The sequence below is a fragment of the Loxodonta africana genome, chromosome 24 (assembly GCF_030014295.1).
Source record: "Loxodonta africana isolate mLoxAfr1 chromosome 24, mLoxAfr1.hap2, whole genome shotgun sequence".
Lineage (NCBI taxonomy): Eukaryota > Metazoa > Chordata > Mammalia > Proboscidea > Elephantidae > Loxodonta > Loxodonta africana.
In genome coordinates this window covers 31,634,400-31,648,376 of record NC_087365.1, presented here as the reverse complement: position 1 = coordinate 31,648,376, position 13,977 = coordinate 31,634,400, and the positions used below count along the sequence as shown (strand labels likewise).

At 39.9% G+C, this 13,977-nt stretch overlaps 1 protein-coding gene across 8 annotated transcripts in view; it reads right to left on the bottom strand.

Annotated features, from left to right (window-relative positions):
- The window catches only part of ASXL1 (ASXL transcriptional regulator 1), an 87,944-nt gene that overhangs the window by 62,878 nt on the left and 11,089 nt on the right, over positions 1–13,977 (bottom strand). The window lies entirely within an intron of this gene.

Sequence of the window (13,977 nt, the reverse complement as noted above, 5' to 3'; positions counted from 1 at the left end):
TGCCATTCAGTATTCCGACTCACAGAGACCCTAAAAGACAGGGCAGAACTGCCCCATAGGGTTTCCAAGGAGCGCCTGGTGGATCTGAAATGTCAATCTCATGGTTAGCAGCTGTAGTAGCTCTTAACCACTACACCACCAGGGTTTCCAGATACCATCTTAACCCAGCTAAAATGGCAATGATAAAACAAACAAACATTGGCAAGGATGTGGGGAGATTGGAATCCTTATCCACTGCTGGTGGGACTGTAGAAAACAATGGAAACCCTGGTGGTGTAGAGGTTAAGTGCTACGGCTGCTAACCAAAGGGTTGGCAGTTCAAATCCACCAGGCGCTCCTTGGAAACTCTAGGGGACAGTTCTACTCTGTCCTATAGGGTCGCTATGAGTCGGAATCGACTCGACGGCACTGGGTTTTTTGGGTTATAGAAAACAATACAGTGCTTTCTCAAAAACTAGAACTACCCTATGATCCAGCAATCCCAATTCTAGGTATATACCCTAGAGACTTAAAATAATGACACAGACATATGCACACCTATGTTCACTTCTCCTTCATTCATCACAGCAAATAAATGGAAACAAGTGAAGTGTTCATCAACGGATGAATGGATAAGCAAACTGTGGTATATACATGCAGTGGAATACTATGCAACCATAAAGAACAATGACGGGTCTGTAAAACATACAACAACATGGATGGACCTGGAGAGCATAATGTTTAGTGACGTAAGTCAAGCAAATAAGGAGAAATATTGTATGATCCTTCTTTTATAAGAAAACAACAATAAATAGAAATCAATGTTCATTGGTGCTTACCAGGAAAGCGGGAGGGGGAAATCGTTTTATACTAGCTATTTTTGGGGATGGGAAAAGTGGAACCGATGGTGTGTGCAGTGAACACAGCACAATCAAAGTAATAATATGCATTTGAGCACATACAGATGGGCATAGGCAAACTGGAACACAGGTAGGTACAGATACGCACATAGGTGAAAACGGAAAGAAGTGTCTATAAACCAAAAAAACACGAACTCAATGTCGAGTCGATTCCAACTCACTGTGACCCTATAGAACAGAGTAGGACTGCCCCACTGGATTTCCAAGGAGCAGCAAAAGGATTCGAACTGCTGACCTTTTAGTCAGCAGCCAAGCTCTTAACCACTACTGTGCCTCCAGGGCTTCAGAACTATCTATAAACCAAAAAAAAAAAAAAAAACCCAATGCTGTCAAGTCAATTCCAACTCATAGCGACTGTGCAAGATAGAACAGAATGCCCTGAGAGCAATGGGTTTTTTTTTTTTTTTTTTTGTATAGGGTATCCAAGGATCAGCTGGTGGATTTGAACTGCTGACCTTTTGGTTAGCAATCATAGCTCACCAAAGCTTTTAATCAATGAGCCACCAGGGCTCCAGGATTATCTCCACCCTGAGACCACAAAAACTAGATGGTACCCAGCTACCACCACTGACCATTCTGACTAGGGTCACAATAGTTGGTTCTGGATAGAATGGGAGAAAAATATGGAGAACTCAAATTCTTATTTAAAAAAAAAAAGATAGCCAGACAAACTGCAACAGCAGAGAACAGAAGACCTCCGAGACATTCTTTAAACCTAGAACCAAGCCTATCTCCTGAGATCACCTTTCAGTGAAACAGCAGAGTGGCACACAAAGTAAAGGATATTACCCATAAGATCTGTTCCCTACTTAAAAACCATCAGTATGAGACCAAAAGGTCAACAATTTCTCAAAAGCAAAGATGAGAAGATAAAGGGGCAGGGAATTACATTACTGGAATGGCAACAAACAGAACACAATTAAAGAGAATGTTGATACGCTGTGATAAACATAACTAAGGTCACTGAAAAATTCGGGTGGAAATCATCAGATGGGAACCTAACTTGCTATGTAAACTTCCACCAAAAACTCAATAAAATATTTTAATAGTCATCTTGCTGAGCAGAAGAAAAAATAACCCAAAACTTCCATATTTTATAACAAAAACTGATATAAAGGCAAGGTGAAATACAAGGACAAACAATTAGCTGGCTTAAGATTTTAATGTTGCTATTTTCTATTTTTCATTTGGCTAATTGAGTGCCAGACATAGGGGACACTGAAAAAAAAGTCCCTGTTCTACCAGCACTTACATTCTAGAGTGGGGAGGCTAAAAATAACCAAGACACCAAATAAACAAGGTAATTTCAGATGCTGATGGGGCTACTGAAAATAAACAACAGCCAAATAATGTGGAATTAGATTGGTAGTTAAAGAAAGCACCCCTGAGAAAACACTATTGGACCTGGAACCGAATGACAAGTTACTTCCGAGCAAAGACCAAAGAGCAGCATTTTCCAGGCTAGCAAGTACAAAGCATCTCAGACAGACACAAGTTCGAGGTGTTTGAGAAACTAAGTGAAGGTCAAGGTAGCTGTGATGAAATGAATTCCTTTATGTGGCCTTTTGCTGCAGTTTTCTGGAAAAACAGCCTGAGAGATCTTTCCCTTAAATCCAGAGAAGTCACCTTTGCCCTAATTTTCTACCCTTAGAGGATTTGTTTCTTTTGTCTAAGGTGATTGACATTTCCTGGGTAAGCTGTCAACACAGTGTTCATACCTTTTGTCTGGTCCCAGCAGCAGCTTGCCCTGTGATTAGTATACCCCTTGCAGGGATTGGTCAATAAGACTATATACAAATGAGGTGAGTTGTAGCCTACTACACAAATGAAGTGTCTGTGGCCTGGTGGGAGTGCCATGCCTTGAAATTGACACAGAATTGGTAATTTAAGCAGCCAGCCCCAGAGAGGTTTTTCAGACAGGAAGCAGCATAACAGAGAAGCAGCAGAGAGAGAGAAAGGAGGCAAGGAACCTCCTAAAAGAGCTGTAACACGGTCAAGGGCTGTTATACTGAAGACAGTGAGGGCTCAGAAGGGGTTCAGAGGCAGAACTGGTAGCAACAGGCCCAGAAGGGGCCAAATGGCAGAATCAGCAGCAACAGATGGTAAGGCCAAGAGGATCCTGTTCTGAGGGGGCCAAGACAAGGCCTGTCCTGAGAGAAAAAGAGACCTGCACAACTGTGAGAAGCTGAGAAAGCTGTCCTGCACTGAACAAGGGAGACTCTGCCTACATGCTTCCTCATTCGAGTTGCAGCCTGTTGATCCTGATCCCAAGTTGCACCCTATTCCTTTAAAAGCCACTTAACTGTAAATACGTCTGTGAGTTCTGTGTGGCCACTGCAATGGATTATCAAACCTAGAAGATAGTAGAGGGTGCTGTGGGAGGGACAGCTGGTATGAGAATGGCTAAAAAGGTTGGAGAGTGGAAGTATGTCTGACTGCCTTGGGCTGATGTTGATTTGCATTATCCCTCCTGAAATTAGACAGGTTCTGATGCTTCTACTACTATTACCCAAATTTTACAATGACTGAAGTCTGATGAGTAAGGGAAAGTTCCAGGGAAGTAGGCAAGGGCCAAACAGGAGACAGACATGATCTGATTTCCACTTTTTTTAAACAGAAGAATCTGCTTCCTGTGCGCCTACCAAAAATCGAAATGGATTCTGATGTTGTGTCTCCAATGGTAAAAACTACACGATTTTATTGTATCTAAGCCCAGACTTTCCCATTCGTTTTCTTGTTATCTAATGGTGACATAAATAGTTCTGAAATTACTATAAGTATGGAGTTATGCAAAGGAGCCCTGGTGGTGCAGCAGTTAAGCGCTCAGCTGCTAACTGAAAGGTTGGTGGTTTTAACCCACCAGCGGCTCCATGGGAAAAAGACCTGATGATCTGCTCCCATAAAGATTACAGCCTAGAAAACCACACAGGGGAAGGCGGGGCCAAGATGGCGGAGTAGCCAGACGCCGCCAGTGATCCCTCTTACAACAAAGACCTGAAAACACAAGTGAAACAATTATATTTATGACAAGCTATATCCCTGACTACCAAAGGCAAAGTTAAAAAACACACTGAACAGCAGGGAGAGGGAGAGATGGTTCAGAAGCAGAGAGGAGTTTCTAGACCTGAATCGCGGAGATCCGCCAGGCGCCATTCCCAGGAGCAACTGCGGTGGGCTGGTAGTAGCAGTCAGCTGCAGTTTCTTCAGGGAGAAACAGACAGCCATGCAGCCGACTCACACCTCCGGAAGCAGAGAAGAACACTACTCTCGACAAAAGCTAAGTACTTGCAAATATCTTACCTCACCCCCTGTCCCCAAGCCGGCTTCAGTGGCTGTCCATTTCCCTGGGCCTGAGATAGGCCCTACTGAGCTCCGTGAGCCATTCTTCTGGCCTTGGAGAAGGAATAAATTTACAACTGGGGAAAAAGATAATTTGCCAGCTTCACTGACCTGGGGAGCTCAGGACAGAAGCCTCCTGTCCAGGCATAAACAGTCCATGGATCTTGAATACCTTTCCCCTCTGCATGGATCTGTGTGGGCCTATTTCAGGAGAACAGGCCCTTGTTGGCAGACTGCAACTGTTTCCACTGTGTGGTAGAGAGTAAGGTGTTTGATGTTTGATACCACTTTGCCTATTAAACAGGGTCCTCACCTACCCATATCAGAAGCATAAGGGCTAGTGGCCCCACTCAAGTCATCCAGCTACCTGCAACAGGGGTCCAAGGATAACTGGTACCTCCCAATCCTTACAACCAAAAGCACTGGGTGGCCAAGGTCCGTCTGTAGAACTTATCCACCTGTGCGCTCTAGGAAACAGGGACGCGCTTTCCTCACAGACGCTTGGAGGATGGTTGTCAGCTCCCTGCCATCTTCAGAGCGTGACCCCCCTGCTGCAACCAGATACCAGTACCTACACCAATCACCCCTGCCTCTCTGAGACTTTAGGACAGAGCCAGTACCACACACTTGATGACTAAGTACATGGACACCTGAGCTGAATCCATACAAGAAAAGTGAATGGGCTCCTAGGTAACAGCTCTAGCAATCTGGTGACAGGACATTAGAGCTTCAAAGGCAAAAATAATCAAGCTAACTCACTCAAACAACCTATTTGGACATATGAAAACAAAACAAAGCAAGAACCTAGGATGTAAGAAGCAAACATAAAATAAATTAATACAGTAACTTATAGATGGCTCAGAGACAACAGACAGTATCAAGTCACATAAAGAAGCAGACCATGATTGCTTCAACAAGCTCTCAAAACAAAGAATTAGAGAATCTTCTGGATGAAGGTGCCTTCCTGGAACTGCCAGATGCAGAATACAAAAGATTAATATACAGAACTCTTCAAGACATCAGGAACAAGATTAGGAAGGAGATCACGCAATATGCAGAACAAGCCAAAGAGCACACAGATAAAGTAGTTGAAGAAATTAAAAAGGGTATTCAAGAACATAATGAAAAATTTAATGAGCTGCAAGAATCCACAGAGAGACAACAATCAGAAAGTCAGAAGATTAACAATAAAATTATAAAAGCAGACAACTCAACAGAAAGTGAGAGGAGCAGAACTGAGAAAGTGGAAGGCACAATTGGTGAGGCTGAAGATAAAACACTTGGCACCAATATATTTGAAGAAAAATCAAATAAAAGAATTAAAAAAAAAAAAGAAGAAACCCTAAGAATCATATGAGATTCTATCAAGAGAAATAAACAAGTGATTGAAGTACCAGAATATGAAGAGATAACAGAAAACACAGAGAGAACTGTTGAAGATCTGCTGGCAGAAAATGTCCCCGATATCGTGAAAGATGAGAAGATCTACCCAAGATGCTCATCGAACTCCACATAAGGTACATCTCAAAAGAAAGCCACCAAAACATATTATAATCAAACCTGCCAAAATCAAAGGTAAAGAGAGAATTTTAAGAGCTGCTAGGGATAAACAAAAAAATCACCTACAAAGTAGTGTCAATAAGAATAAGCTTGGACTACTCAGTAAAACCATGCAGGCAAGAAGGCAATGGGATGACTTACGTAAATCATTAAAGGAAAGAAATTGCCAGCCAAAAATCATACATCCAGCAAAACTGTCTCTCAAATATGAAGGTGAAATTAGGACTTTTCCAGAAAAAGAGAAGTTTAAGGAATTCATAAAAACCAAACCAAAACTACAAGAAATACTAAAGGGAGTACTTTGGTTAAAAAATCAGTATCAAATATCAACCCAAGACTAGAACACTGGACAGAGCAATCAGATGTCAACCCAAACAGGGAAATCACAAAAATAAATCAAGATTAAAAAAACGCTCAAAACAGGGAAACAGTGACGTCATTATGAAAAGAAGGTAACATTAAAATAAAGAGGGACTAAGGAATGTAGTCATAACCCACTGCTGTGAGTAGATTCCGACTCATAGCGACCCTACAGGACAGAGCAGAACTGCCCCATAGAGTTTCCAAGGAGCACCTGGTAGATTCGAACTGCTGACCTTTTGGTTAGCAGCCGTAGCACTTAACGACTACGCCACCAGGGTTTCCAATGTAGTCATAGGTCTTTCATGGGGAAAAGAAGACAAGGCGATATAAAGAAAATAAAAGTTAGGTTTAAACTTAGAAAAATAGGGGTAAATATTAAGGTAACCACAAAGGAAACTAACAATCCTACTCATCAAAATAAAATACAAGAAAAAAACAGGGACTCAGCAGAAACAAAATCAACAATAAGAGGAAAAGACAATATATAAAGATAAACTACTCAGCACAAAAAATTAAGTGGGAAAAAGAAACGATCAACAACACATAAAAAAAGATATAGAAATCACAGCACTAACTACATCATACCAGTCCATAATGATGCTGAATGTAAATGGACTAAATGCACCAATAAAGAGACAGAGACTGGCAGAATGGATAAAAAAACATGATCCATCTATACGCTGCCTACGAGAGAAACACCTTAGAGACAAAAACAAACTAAAACTCAAAGGATGGAAAAAAATATATCAAGCAAACAACAATCAAAAAAGAGGAGTGGCAATATTAATTTCTGACAAAACAGACTTTAAAGTTAAATTCACCACAAAGGATAAGGAAGGACACCATATAATAAGTAAAGAGACAATATACCAAGAAGATATAAGCATATAAAATATTTATGCACCCAATGACAGGGATGCAAGGTATATAAAACAAACTCTAACAGCACTGAAAAGTGAGACAGCTCCATAATTATAGTAGGAGACTTCAACACACCACTTTTGGGAAAGGACAGGACATCCAGAAAGAAGCTCAATAAAGACACAGAAAATCTATATGCCACAATCAACCAACTTGACCTCACAGACATATACAGAACCCTCCACTCAACAGCAGCCAAGTATACTTTCTTTTCCAGTGCACATGAAACAGTCTCCAGAAAAGACCACATATCACATCATAAAGCAAGCCTTAGCAGAACCCAAAGCATCGAAATATTACAAAGCATCTTCTCTGACCCTGAGATCATAAACGTAGAAATTGATAACAGAAAAAGCAGGGAAAAGAAATCAAGCACATGGAAACTGAACAATACCGACTGGGTTATAGAAGACATCAAGGATGGAGTGAGGAAATTCATAGAATCCAATGAAAATGAAAACACTTCCTACCAGAACCTTTGGGATACAGCTAAAGCAGTGCTCTGAAGTCAATTTGTATCAACATAAAGAAAGGGCCGAAATAAAAAAATTATCCCTACAACTTGAATAGAAGGAAAGAGAGCAACAAAAGAAAATCTCAAGCACCAGAAGAAAGCAACTGAAAAAACAGAAAAACAACTGCAAGAGTTCGTAAGACCAAAAGCTGGTTCTCTGAAAAAATTAACAAAATTGATAACCCACTGGCCAAACTGACAAAAGAAAAACAGGAGAGGAAGCAAATAACACAATAAGAACTGAGATGGGCGATATGAAAACAGACCCAACTGAAATTAAAAGAATCATATCAGATTACTATGAAAATTTATACTCTAACAAATTTGAAAACCTGGAAGAAATGAATGAATTCCTAGAAACACGCTACCTACCTAAACTAACACAAAGGTAGAACTAAATAAATCCATAACAAAAGAAGAGATTGAAAAGGTAATCAGAAAACTCCCAACAAAAAAAAGCCCTGGCCCGAAAGGCTTCACTGCCGAGTTCTACCAAACTTTCCCAGAACAGTTAACACCATTACTACAGTTAACACCATTACTATACTAAAGGTATTTAAGAGCACAGAAAAGGACGGAATACTCCCAAACTCATTCTATGAAGCCAGCATATATCCTGGATACCAAAACCAGGTAAAGACACCACAAAATAAAACTACAATATCCCTCATGAACGTAAATGCAAAAATCCTCAACAAAATTCTAGCCAAAAGAATTCAACAACATATCAAAAAAAAATTCACTATGACCAAGTGGGATTTATACCAGGTATGCAGGGATGGTTCAGCATTAGAAAAACAATTAATGTAATCCATCATATAAACACAGCAAAAGACAAAAACCACCCGGATCTTATCAATTGATGCAGAAAAGGCATTTGACGAAGTTCAACACCCATTCATGATAAAAACTCTCAGCAAAACAGGAATGGAAGGAAAATTCCTCAACATAATAACGGGCATTTATACAAGGCCAACAGCCAGCATCATCCTAAATGGAGAGACTCTGAAAGCATTCCCCTTGAGATTGGGAGCCAGACAACGATGCCCTTTTTCAGCACTCTTATTCAACATTGGGCTGGAGGTCCTAGCCAGAGCAGTTAGGCTAGATAAAGAAATAAAGGGCATCCAGATTGGTAAGGAAGAAGTAAAAGTATCTCTATTTGTAGATGACATGATCTTATACACAGAAAACCCTAAAGAATCCTCAAAAAAACTATTGAAACTAACAGTTCAGCAGAGTATCAGGATACAGGATAAACATACAAAAATCAGTTGGATTCCTCTACACCAACAAAAACACCATGGAAGAGGAAATCGCCAAATCAATACCATTTACAGTAGCCTCCAAGAAAATAAAATACTTAGGAATAGGTCTTACCAGAGACGTAAAATACCTATACAAAGAACACTACAAGACACTACTGCAAGAAACTAAGAGAGACCTATGTAAGTACAAAAACATACCTTGCTCGTGGATAGGAAGACCTAACATTGTAAAAATGTCTATTCTACCAAAAGCAATCTCTAGATACAATGCAATTCCGATCCAAATTTCAAACGACATTTTTTAATGACATGGAGAAAGAAATCATCAACTTCATACGGAACGGAAAGAGGCCCCAGATAAGTAAAGCATTATTGAAAAAGAAGAACAAAGTAGGAGGCCTCACATTACCTGTTTTTAGAATCTATTATATCACCACAGTAGTCGAAACAGCCTGGTACTGATACAACAACAGATACATGGACCAATGGAACAGAATTGAGAATCCAGAGATAAATCCATCCACATATGAGCAGCTGATATTTGACAAGGGCCCAAAGTCAGTTAAACAGGGCAAAGACAGTCTTTTTAACAAATGGTGCTGGCATAACTGGATATCCATCTGCAAAAAATGAAACAAGACCCATACCTCACTCCATGCACTCAAAATGGATCAAAGACCTAAATATAAAATCTAAAACAATAAAGGTCACGCAATAAAAAATAGGGACAATACTAGGAGCCCTAATACATGGCATAAACAGTATACAAAACACTACTAACAATGAAGAAGAGAAACTAGACAATCGGGAGCTCCTAAAAATCAAACATCTATGCTCATCCAAAGACCTCCCCCAAAGCGTAAAAAGATTACCTACAGACTGAGAAAGTTTTTAGCTATGACATTTCGGATCAGCATCTCATCTCTAAAATCTACACGATACAGCAAAAACTCAACTACAAAAAGACAAATAACCCAATTAAAAGACAGGGAAAGTATATGAACAGGCACTTCACTAAAGAAGACGTTCAGGTAGCTCACAGATACATGAGGAAATGCTCACAATCATTAGCCACTAGAGAAATGCAAATCAAAACTGCAATGAGACTCCATCTCACTCCAAGAAGGCTGGCATTAATCCAAAAAAACACAAAACAATAAATGTTGGAGAGGTTGTGGAGAGACTGGAACACTTATATACAGCTGGTAGGAATGCAAAATGGTACAACCACTGTGAAAATTGATTTGGCACTTCCTTAAAAAGCTAGAAATAGAACTACCATATGATCCAGCAATCCCACTCCTTGGAATATATCCTAGAGAAATAAGAGTCTTTACACAGATATATGCACACCCATGTTCACTGCAGCACTGTTTATAATATCAAAAAGATGGAAGCAACCAAGGTGCCCATCAATGGATCAATAAATAAATAAATTCTGGTATACTCATTACAATTGAATACTACACATCAATAAAGAACAATGATGAATCCATGAAACATTTCATAACACTGAGGGATCTGGAAGGCATTATGCTGAATGAAATTAGTCAGCTGCAAAAGGACAAATATTGTATAAGACCACTATTATAAGAACTCCAAAAATAGTTTAAACAGAGAAGAAAATATTCTTGATGGTAACAAGAGTGGGGGGGGGAAGGAGAGGGGTATTCACTAATTAGACAAAAGACAAGAACTATTTTAGGTGAAGGGAAAGACAACACACAATACAGGAGAGGTCAACACAACTGGACTAAACCAAAAGCAAAGAAGTTTCCTGAATAAACTGAACGCTTCAAAGGCCATCGTAGCAGGGGTGGAGGTTTGGGGACCATGGTTTCAGGGGACATGTAAGTCAATTGGCATAGCAAAATCTATTAAGAAAATATTCTGCATCCCACTTTGGAGAGTAGCATCTGGGGTCTTTAACACTAGCAAGCAGCCATCTAAAATGCATCAACTGGTCTCAACCGACCTGGAGCAAAGGAGAATGAAGAACACCAAAGACACAAAGTAATTATGAGCCCAAGAGACAGAAAGGGCCACATAAACCAGAGACTACACTAGCCTGAGACCAGAAGAGCTAGATGGTGCAGGGCTACAACGGATCACTGCCCTGACAGGGAACCAACAAAGAATCCCTGACGGAACAGGAGAGCAGTGGGATGCTGATCTCAAATTCTCGTAAAAAGGCCAGACTTAAGGGTCTGACTGAGACTAGAGGAACCCTGGAGGTCATGGTTCCCAGACCTTCTGTTAGCCCAAGACAAGAACCATTCCCAAAGCCAACTCTTCAGACAGGGATTGGACTGGACTATGGGATAGAAAATGATACTGCTGAAGAGCGAGCTTCCTGGATCAAGTAGACACATGAGACTATGTGGGCAGCTCCCGTCTGAAAGAGAGATGAGAGGGCAGAGGGGGTCAGAAGCTGGCCAAATGGACATGAAGAGAGAGAGTGGAGGGAAGGAGTGTACTGTCTCATTAGGAGGAGAGCAACTAGGAGTATACAGCAAGGTGTATATAAATTTTTGTATGGGAGATTGACTTGATCTGTGAACTTTCACTTAAAGCACAACAAAAATTAAAAAAAACCAAATCCTACAGGGGCAGTTCTGTTCTGTCCCACAGGGTCCCTGTGAGTCAGAACTGACTCCACCGCACACAACATGAAGTCGTGCGTGAGTATTTTAACTGTAGTTACTTAAGCAACATCGTGAGAATGCAGTAACTATCTCCGTTTCTTCCCCCATTTGCTTTTTCCTTTCTCTTATTTGCAAACTGTGGATTTAATGGATAGATACTAGAGTGTAGTCATCTATTCCTTTTACTGAGAAGATTTTTTTTACATTTTCTTATTTCCATATATTAGAAAGGTCAACTGGCCCTGTTAATGGAATAAAAACAGACTCTGAAGGCTGAGACCTATGTTGTCACATGAGGTATAGTAAGATATAAATAACCATGAGTAACATCTCAACTTGTGCAAAAACAAAACTCAGCAACATTCAGATGACTGCAGTTATGCCTGACAGTGTGTGCTGGAATGACCATCCACCAACCCAGTCTAAATTCACCTGTGACACAATCACTCAGTAACAACAGCATAGAGCAGTTGAGCATGAAAGTCCTAAGAAGGCAGAACACTATAATGAGTGCACAGTTGTTTCTTGAGGATAGGAAATTCCAAGTTCAAAGAACGGTATAAATCCCATCTCTAACTAGGCAATGATCGACACTGACAAATGATATCAGGAAAAGCTTAGGGAAAGTAATTCAAATCAAGAATTAAAAGCGAGAATAGGTTCCCTCTATCCAATCCATTCCTGAAGGCTAGCTCTACGGACTGATGCAAGCATCCATATATAGTATCAGACTTAATCATGACATCACCCAGAACAACTTTCATCAGAGAAGGCATGCTGTGGCATGGCCAAAGACTCTAGCCTACTCATGGATAAAGCCTCACAAAAGTATCCAGAACTGAAAGAATTCCTGTTTTCAAACAAGCAACAAAGCCACATACATACACATACTTCTGAACTGGATGATCCGCCAGAAGAGAATTCCAGGCAGGGAGGAGAAAACCTACCAAATCGTTCGGCACATGCCCTTCCTTAACACAGGGGGAAAGCTTAGGCAAAGAAAATGTCCCCAGATTTCAAAGGTGTCACTACCATTTTCAAAAAAAAATGAGAAATGTGAGCTAAATAGTGTGTGTCTTGTCCCTTTTTTCAGACAAGATCCTGAACAAACTAACCCTAGGTAGATCACTATGAGCAACATTCCATTACGTGCCATCCCTCACTGCTGAGTGGCTTTTGGCCACAGCCTAGAATAGCAGACAACATCTAGGCCTTGCAAACTTAGGAGAGTCTAGTGTAGAAACCAAGATTTCTACACTCTTAAGAGTTATTTAAAAATGTATTTAATCCTACAACACATTTGGACTCTTCAAAAATGTCAATGTCATGAAAACAAAACAAGGCAAGGGCACATGTCTACATTAAAGGAGGTTAAAGGGACATGACAATCAAATACAATGCATGATCATTGAATGGATGCTGGATTTTAAAATAAGCTATAAAGGACGTTTTTGGAGCAACCAGAGAAAAACATGAATACCATATAATTCTATACTACTCCATCAATGCTAAGTTTCTTGAAAGTGACAATGACATCGTGGTTATGTAGGAAAATGTCCTTATTCTTAAGACATACATTCTAAAATTTTTAGGGGTAAAGTGTCATGTCTGTACTTATCATCCCCTCTAAATAGTTCTGAAAAAAATGCATACATATGTAACAAGGGATTAATGCAAATGTGACATATCTGTAATAAACAGTAATTGCAAGTGAAAGTTATATGGGTGGGATGTTCACTGCAGTATTCTTTCAGTTTGTGTACAGGTTTGAAATTCTTCAAAATAAAAACCTGAAGGCTAAAAAAAGAAAAAAAAAAAATGTACTCAACACCACCAGGGACTCAGGTGTTTGTTGGACAGACCCAGGTTCTCAGGTGAACAAGGTATAATCAGCTGGTTCAGATTTTTGGTATCCTTTTTCACTCATTCCTGAATATCAATAAAGAAAATACCTGCAAAACTTCTGGGAGACAGTGTATTAATAAGGAATTTAACCAGAAGCTAATGAATTACCACACATTCATAACCTGGAATCCAAAACAGTCTTTAAAAAGATTAAGGTCTATCTATACATACCATAATAGAAGGTGATCCAAGATATATTAACTTAATAAAGGAAGCAACAAAGCTATAAGGCGTATAATCCAATTTATTATTATTAATAATACAAATTATTATTTAATATAAAACAGCTACAGTAACAGAGCCCTGGTGGCGCAGTGGTTAAGAATTTGGCTGCTAACCAAAAGGTTGGCAGTTCAAATCCACCAGCTGCTCCCTGGAAACCCTATGGAGCCATTCTACTCTGTCCTATAGGGTCGCTATAGTTGGAACTGACTCAGTGGTGATGGTTTTGTTCTGTTTGTTTGGAGTAATGATATATTGTTAAGAGTGGATACAGGTGGCAGAATTTTACGGGTTACTTTCACTTTCTGTTAGAAACCTGCATTTTGCATATAAGCGTATAT